The sequence below is a fragment of the Vipera berus genome, assembly GCF_964194415.1.
Source record: "Vipera berus genome assembly, chromosome: 1".
In the NCBI taxonomy this organism is placed as follows: Eukaryota; Metazoa; Chordata; class Lepidosauria; order Squamata; family Viperidae; genus Vipera; species Vipera berus.
In genome coordinates this window covers 75,339,241-75,348,343 of record NC_138202.1, presented here as the reverse complement: position 1 = coordinate 75,348,343, position 9,103 = coordinate 75,339,241, and positions in this window count along the sequence as shown.

The window sequence follows — 9,103 nt, the reverse complement described above, 5'->3', positions numbered from 1 at the left end:
TCTTTCCTCTCTGAAATCCTTTTTTAAAATGGAGACGGGAGAGACTGAAGTGTGTTTCCCTCCACTTTGAGGTCTTCCCTTCCCTTAAAGCATCTTTGCACTTTTTCTGAGATAGACAATTCTGATGCCCTCTACTTGTATGGGATTTCAGCTTCCATTTTTCCCAGCCAGTAGGGCCATTAGCAAGGGACTTGGGTTTGGTAATCCAAAAACACCTGAAGGGGTATCTAGGTTTCCTAATCTGGTTCTAGAATTGATGATTTCTTACTTCTAAAGGTGAGCAACTGAAAATCTGACTGGATTCAGCTGAGCCTTTGCTGGGGCTCCTTCAATACATTTTTATTACGAGATCAGGAATTACATTGGAAATGCCTGCATGGATTATTTAATAACCCTATTTCTAGCCATCACTTTTTCTCAAAAGTAGAATGTCACCGGTAACTGGGGACGATGGAGCGCAACTCCAAAAACCTCTAAGGGCCCACAGTCAGAAGATACAACCTAAGAAGGCCAGCAATATCCTTCTTCCAAATGTAGCACTAAATGGAAAAGTTTTTAATTTATTCTGGCCATGAGGTAGCTTAAAAGTAGCAGGATTAGTCTTGTTCCACAAGTTTTTGGCTGCAGCTTCCTTTTTTGACTCATTTGGTAACTATTTAAAGGGTAAGACAAACCTACATTCTCCCACAGTGGAGAAGAAAGAACTTGATAGGAACACACATGGGCAGCATAAAGAGAAATTCAATAGATGTAGCAGCCTTAAGTCTATATAGATAACAGCTCTGATTTTTTTTTTCTTGTTGCTGTTGTGGCTCACTGAAAGATGTTCACGTATTTTGATCAATTCTTCCACAAAGCAATAATAGTCGCAGGTAATCTGTCTTATTGATTCTCATAATAAAACACCTGCTCTTTTTATGCTCTTTTTTATCTGTCTGAAGAGCTGGTTTTCTCCCACAGTTGCTTCCAGTTGTTTCCAGTACGGAGTGCCAAAAGGACACCTTTTCCTACTCATCTCTTGTGTGCGTTTATTCCTTTTTATGCACCATAGCTAATATTTTCCAAGCATCCTTGTTGCCCTTTAAATTCTGACCGGTATTATTAAAAGTCTCCAGTGCATTCCCAGGATGAGAGAGTACATAGAAGATCATGCTGTTGAAATCAGGGTTAAGTCTGCAAGCTACCGCAGGAATTTTCTGCTCACTGTTTAGGAATGCAAAGTGGGTGACATTGACTCATTAATCTCTGCGCTGTTATTGTTGGCTTGCAGCCCAGGCTGCCTGGACTGAATTTGCAGATACTGGGGAGCATTGCCTGAAGCGGCCATCCAGAATCCAAAAGGAGAAGTTTCTACTGCATTTGGAACTAGCTCACAATGCTACAGACAAAGACGATGGTTAATATTTCCTCAATACTTATCACTCTGGGCAATATTTAGCATTAGCTTTTTGTGCATTCACCTTCTTCTGTTTCACATGGAGGCAGACATTAAATTTTAAAAATCTGAATGTGGCCTCTTATTCACATGTATGCTTCTACTCTTTCACTGTGCTCTTGCATATGTATCTCATTTTTAAATAGGAGAAGGTTGTCAGAGCAAACAAAAAGGTCATATAATTTACCCTTCCCATATGATTTAGCCTTCTGATAATTCTGACTGGGAATTACGGTTTAACACATCTGGAGAAAATCAAGTTGTAGAAGGCCAATATCTACTAAAGCATGATAGCTAAGCCTTTGTTCAGGGGGAATTTTGTATCACAATTCATAAAAAAGCAGATGATAAAGGAGAGAGAAAACGTGTTGGATCACATCACTATTTCATCCAGTGAACTTTGAAAAACCCTATCCCCATTATCCATCTTTAGCTCCTACGTTCTAGCTTGTATATCCTGTGGACATGCAGATCTCACTTGATCAAGGCCAAATAGATCTGTCAACAGCCATATTTCATGATTGTATTCCTGAGTCAAGACTTACAGCAGGCAAAATCAGCTACATGAGTCCATAAAACAGAACCTGCATTTTGTCTCTGATCTTCCATTCTTCCTGCGGTTAAAGCTGATCCTATTTCTGGTTTTGCAACAGTTTGGACAAAAGGAAAAGACACCTTTTGCTATGCTTAAATTCATAATCCTTTTTATGTGCTATATGCCTTGCACTCCAGGTTCCACCAGATTCAGTCTACTCAGGAGTTTCACCAGGAAGAGGAGTCATGGTGGCCTCAGAAGGGTTTGGGTCCAGAAGCAGACCTTTGGGATGGCTGCCCATCTCTTTACCCCTTGGGGATCTAATCAGTCCTCCCACTATAGGTTTTAAGAAGGTGTTGAATACTTGGCTCTTCTTTCCAGCCCTTGAGATATTTGTTCAAAAGAGAAGGTGGAATTATTCACTGTAAAACTTATCTTTCATTAAAAGAGAATTAAATATATCCTTTTGATATGTTGATGTTCAGACTCTAGATGTTGAGAGTCTGGAAAGAGTGCAGAGAAGAGCAACAGATTATTAGGGGTCAGGAAGCTAAAACAAGAACAGCTTCAGGAATTGATATGTCTGGTTTCATGAAGAGAAGGGTGAGGGGTGACATGATAGCAGTGCTCCAATATCTCAGGGGCTGCCACAAAGAAGAGGGAGTCAAGCTATTCTCCAAAGCACCTGAAGGCAGGACCAGAAGCAACAGATGGAAACTAGTCAAGGAGAGAAGCAACTTAGAACTAAGGAGAAACTTCCTGACAGAACAATTAACCAGTGGAACAATCTGCCTCCAGAAGTGGTGAATGCTCCAACACTGGAAGTTTTTAAGAAGAGACTGGACAACCATTTGTCTGAAATGGTATTGGGCTTCCTGCCTGAGCAGGAGGTTGAACTAGAAGACCTCCAAGGTCTAGTTCAGACATGTTAAACTTGCGACATCACGTGACGTCGTGCAACGTATCGGAGCTTTTTCCCCATTGCGGTCTCCTGGTGACGCATCCGGCCCGCGGGCCAGCAGTTTGACACCCCTGGCTAGTTCAACTCTGCTCTTCTATTATTTTCACTGATTATTTAATCAGCTTAATGTCATGTGACCACTGTGAGAGACTTTTAAGGGAAGCAGAGTAAAGCTGCAATAAAAATAAAAGATGTTTGAACCTGGCACTGGGGTCCTACATCTCCAGAATGATGTCCCAAGGATCATATATTTTGGTTGGAGAAAGACCTCTAAGTTAAGAGGGATAAATCCAGTGACAGAAACCTCTCTCTCCCAGGGCTCGCTACATTCAGAGGACTATGGTTACAAAAACACAAAAATGATGATTTGGAAATGGTCTAGGGATGGGTTGGTAATAGCTACAGATCTGCTGGATGAAAAACTATTGCAGCTCATAGTATCTGTCTGCTATTCCCTTACAGGAAGGGATGAAAAAGAGGGGGGGGGAGAATGAGAATATGTGTGAGAGAGATGCTGTTTCATTTATGACAGTTTCTGAAAGCACTTCAAAATGACAAGGTTTATTGCAGAGGAAAATCAAGTTCACAGGATGCCTATTGGCATCAGTGTGCTTATGGAAACTGCCTTTAATGCTTGGCAGGCTCTCCACCTACCTGACTTTATACATTTTAATTTTAAAGCAGCAAAGCAGCTTTTAGTTTTGCCTAGCATACTTGTCCCAAGTCTGCCTCTAAGTCTCATAGACTCTTAGGAAATAAAAATGGCAGGTGACTGCTTCATTGTGCTTTATATGGAAGTCATTAATGAAATTAGAAAGCAATGATCCTTTGCCTCCGAGTTTTGGTGAGCAGCTTAAATTGAAACAAAGGAAGACATTGAGAAAATCCTGATAAAACAGAACTGAAGTGAAGACAAAGTCCCAGCAGTCTTAAATCTGCCGTCTGGTTGCACTGATTGCTCCTCTTCCATCCTCCTCATAGCCTCAACTCAGTTCAGCCAAATTTAGCTGGTCAGGGTGTGGATGGGCTCTTGAAGTGAAATGGCTCTTTGCATTGCTTGTCTTTACTAACAGCTTTATTTTGTCATGAGAAACTTAATGCAATCACAACCTTATGAATGATCAGGCAAAGACCAGGTCTTTTGATGTATCCAACTTGGTACGTTCTCCATATTGGCCAGTGGCTTCATAGATGAGCCAAGGCCAGGTTGCCATAGCAACAACATTATCATTTCTCTCATTTTAAAATCCAGAGTCTCAGTTAAGCTCACTTTTGGACATCTCTTCCAGTTAGAACTCATTAGTCCTTGACTTATAATACCATTTGTTTAAAAACTTAAGTTATAACAGCCTCACCCAAAGTAATTTATACTCTGTCCTTGCACATGATTGCAATTTGGGCACTCAGCAACCTGTTTGCATTTACGATTGGTTGAAGCATCCTCTGGTCACGTTGATTGTTGTGATTTTTCCAGACAGCTTCTGACAAAAAGTCTTGATTGGAAATCTGGATTCACTTAATCACAATGCGATTTGCTTAGCAAGTACATGATTCGTTTAACAACTGGAGTGATTCACTTAACAACCTCACTAAAATGGTCATAAAGTAGGGCCTAGTCAGGTGATGACTTGCTTTATAACTGCACCTACTTACAATGGAAACCTTGGTCTCAGCTGTTGTCATAAGCCAAGGACTATCTACAATGACAAAACAAGCTAAACGTCTGATAGAAAGTGGGCATATTCTCCAGACCATTAATATTCTCAGTAATGTTGGAGTGTTGTAGGGAGTTGCAGTCCCTTGACATCCATTAATTTTAATTCTTGACTTGCGGAGATGAAGCAAACAGTATCTGTGGTCCGATAGTACACATAATTCCAAACTATCCAGTGGGATTAACTTTATTGGGATTTAACTCTGAAAGGAGCAAGTGGGTCTATTAATAACAACAAAAATTACATGGCTGAATAGTGGAGATAATCTTTCTACATTTAAAACTATCAAATCAGCTTGCTTTATGTGAGGCTTATTTTTTTAGTTTTTTTTTAAGCAGATCTAGTGATTTTGATTAGAAGTTTGGGAAAATTTACGCAGTTTCCATGCGTTCTTTCATGCAGGATACAAAAAGAGCCCTGCTATGTTAGACCACAAAATTGCAAAGTTCATTGGATGTAATTTAGTCCAAATCTCTCCTGATATAAAAATTGTTCTGCTTCAGAAGAAGCGGGCTGTTTAAGGCTATGAGTCTCCACGTGGTTCAGTCCCTTTCCCTGCTCTTGAGGCTCCTACAGTCCTCTCCAATTACACTTGCCAATAAGTTGGTGTCATCTTTACTTCCATTTTGAGATTATTTAGCCAACCTTAAAAAAATAAACATCTTTTTTAAAAGAAAAGAAAGAAACCTCTCCAAACCTCTTCAATATACACGCGGCGTGGCCCAATTCACTTTATATAACGGGTGGCCCTTTTTCTCCAAAAAGGACTTTATTTTACCAATATGCCACAAGGACAAATTGACCACTTCCCAAAGCTGGCAATTCTATTGCTGACCAGGACACCTTTTTACCATTTGGACATTTTTCTCTTTGGGGTAGCTCAGATCTATTTCTCTTCGTTTTCGTCCATTGATTTTATTCCTGCCCTCTAGCTCACTAAAGATCAAATCCATTTAGCTGAATATATTGCTTCTCACTGAAGGCAACCAGATGGTTGGAAACATTAGCGCCTTCTTATTATTGCTCTCTGGAAACTAGTATTCCTGGGCATTGAGCCTCTAAATGCAGAGATTCCATGTAGCCAATATGGCTAATAACCATTGATTGATATGTTTGTTGGCAAGGTCTCCTGTTTTTGTTGCAGAAAGACAACATAGCATTCACACAATCGGTGTTATTACATGTTTTACTGCAGTGGAATCCACCATAAATCATCCATCTCAATGAGAACAAGGGACCGTGATGGATTGTACATAGCTTTTTACATACTGTTTTTCCTATTTCTTTCTGCATTCAACTATTGCCTTCCTCTGTTTATTGAACATTGTGCTAACTATGAGAAAATGCAGAAGTTTCAAAATCTGCAAGCACATCCTTTAAAAAAATGAAGTAGAACCTCTGCAATTTCAGAATATTTCAAGAATTCATTGTCTCTTTCTTAAACATTTCTGTTATGATGCTACTCTTCTATTTGATAATAGTTAAAGAAGCTTTTATTGCAAATGCACCCAATAGAATTCATAAGGCTAGCTAATGAAGTGCAATATATAAAGGAATTCTCTCTAAGGAGTAGTGGTTGGTATTATTTGCTGCAAGGGTGGTGATATCTTTTCCCATTTCAGAATTATATTGTCATGTACAGGAATTATTGTTATGATGCATTCCCACAGAGATTCCAATGTCTGCAATTGTATACGAAGAAGAAAACATTAATTTTGTACTGGAAGGAATGGCCCAGATGAGGCATGGAGGAAAATTCAGACCAGTGGACTTGGAGTTTACTGACATTCTAGACTTGTGCTTTAATTTTTTTAAAGTTGTCCATGCAGATGGATGAAATAATTGCCATAGACCCACAACAATCACTGCACAAATACAGGACTACAAAAGCCATTGCATTTCCTGAAGCTCCTTCCTCATGAAAATGAAAAGACCAAACACCCACTTCTTCGAAGAATTGTCTTGTTAGATTGGTTTTCATTGACTTAGCCCTAACAATAGCACTTAAACTTATACACCACTTCATAGTGCTTTATAGCCCTCTCTAAGCGGTCTACAGAGTCAGCATATTGTCCCCCGCAGTCTAGGTCCTCATTTTACCGACCTCGGAAGGAGGGAAGGCTTAGTCAGCCTTGAACTGGTGAGGCAAAGAAAACAAAGAGGAGGAAAAGAAATAAAATTGGCTTGATGATTTAAAGGAATGGCCGTGACATCTGGTTATCTTACAGAATCAGTGATAGGAATCAATGTGCAGATACTGTATGGGGTGCTAAGCAGAGACAATAAGGCACTTTTTAAAGTCACTACACAATTCTGAGATAGTAAACTTTTGTCTGATCAGAATACTGTTGACATCACTTAGATATTAAGAGGGAGGGAGAAACCGCTTTCTGTATGCAGTACCTTTTTGTCATACCATGTATAATTTCATAACCCCTTATCATCTCCTCCTCCTCCTCCTCCTCCTCCTGCTGAGTGGAATAACCAAAATGATCAACTATTTGGGAGGATGCATCCAGGTACCTAGATCTTGGGGGTTTCACCTACATATGTGCTCATATGGATAGATAGATAGATAGATAGATAGATAGATAGATGATAGATAGATAGATAGATAGATGATAGATAGATAGATAGATAGATGATAGATATAAATATAGATAGATAGATAGATAGATAGATAGATAGATAGATAGATGATATATAGATAGATAGATAGATAGATAGATAGATACACACACATATATCTATCATACATCTCTTTTCCCTCACACATAGACTTTTTCCTGCTTTGGAAAGCATCTTTTCTAATGGCTGAAAACCACTGAATTCTTGCTCCATTTTGAGCCCTTTTCCCTAGGAGGAAAAAGGAAGCAATGACACGTTTTCATTCCCTAGTCCCTCCCCCAACAATCAGGAGCAGAGTGCTGTAGTTCTGCTGTCATTAAAAGCAGCACCCGAATTATTTTGACTGTTGAAAGCACCTGTTTAGCAGCATTTTGGCACATTTCCAAAACTCAGAGCTGCAGCTCAGTTTTAAATACAAGACAGCACGAGAGCCTAGGGTAATGTGTAGTTCAAAGATCCCTGCATTAAGCATTGATAATTTTAAGTATACCCAATTTCTAGCTTTAGGTCCATGAGACTATCTATTTGTTTTTACACAGATGGGGTAATGTTGTAACAGTGTTGTAACACCATATTTATGGTGGTATTTTGATGTCCAGTGTTCCTGCTTCTATGGTTTGCTCAATCTAAGAAGGACAATGGAACAGCTTTTCAGAGTTATACCCCACCCACTCCACCTCTTCTTCAAGTCTCTAACAAATGGTAGATATGGACTCCAAGAAGGAAACCTAACCCCTTCCCCCACCCCCGCCCCAGTGCTCCAAAATCTCTAATGACCCAGCCGGAAAACTGTTGATGGAGCAGCAAGGGCAGACCCAACCGAGGAAGCCAGGGATTGATGCAACTGGCTGACGTGTGTCCATTCAACAATTTCCACTGGAGTTGAGTGCAGTTCCTACTGATGAAAACATATGCTTTGTTCCCCCCTCCCCCATTGCAACTCCCTAGTTGCTCTGAAGGTCAGCTTTTCTGCTTCCCTCCAAGAGGGCCATTCTCCCTCCTCAAGAACAATAAATGTAAAGGGAGGAGGATGAATTATTTTGGGCTGCTATTTTTTTTTTTTTGCACTCTTGTTAGCAGGGGAAGGGAGTGTTGCCAGGGGAAGAGAGTACTTATATGGGAAGACAGAACCCAGCACATGGGACACCAGCAAAATGATGCCAAAGAAGCTGAAGGGCTAAGGCTGTCTGAAGCTGGCTTTGGTGTTCTTTTGCATATAGTGAGATGAAGAGAAAGAAGCCATTTTCTTTAGTCCCCTTCAGAATATTTTCCCATTCAAAACATCCCAGAAGTGTGTGGGCCTGATACTCAGAGGTCAAAGTCAGCAGCCTGTAGCCATTCTGACGAAGGTGTCATACTCACGCCACTGGGGCGCGCGCGCGCCCGCGCGCCCACCCACCCACCCACCGTCTCGATTTGAGCAACATGCGCTTAAAATTGAATCCCGTCATTCCTACTGTATATTTAAACAGACATTTCAAACACAGAATAAAGACTACTCGGGGATGTATGAAGCAGGAACGTGCACCCGGGGTTGAAATAGCCCGGATCCGAAGTCTACTTTTTTGGGTGGGAGGGAAGGCGACGGGGAGGGGGATTTCTCTTTCTCTTCTCCAGCCGTCCCTGTCTTGCGCAAAAGATGCCTGGCGCTGGTCCCGTCCCATCCCACCCGGTCCCATAATTTAAGCCGGGGCTAAGGAAGGCACGAGAGCCTGCAGGGGCGGGCGGGGAGGAACGGGTCCGGTGGCTGACTGGCTGGCGCTGTGGCCCCCCGGCCGGGCTGCAGGGGGAGCAGCAGTGGCGGGCGGCGCGACTCGGCGGCGGCGGCG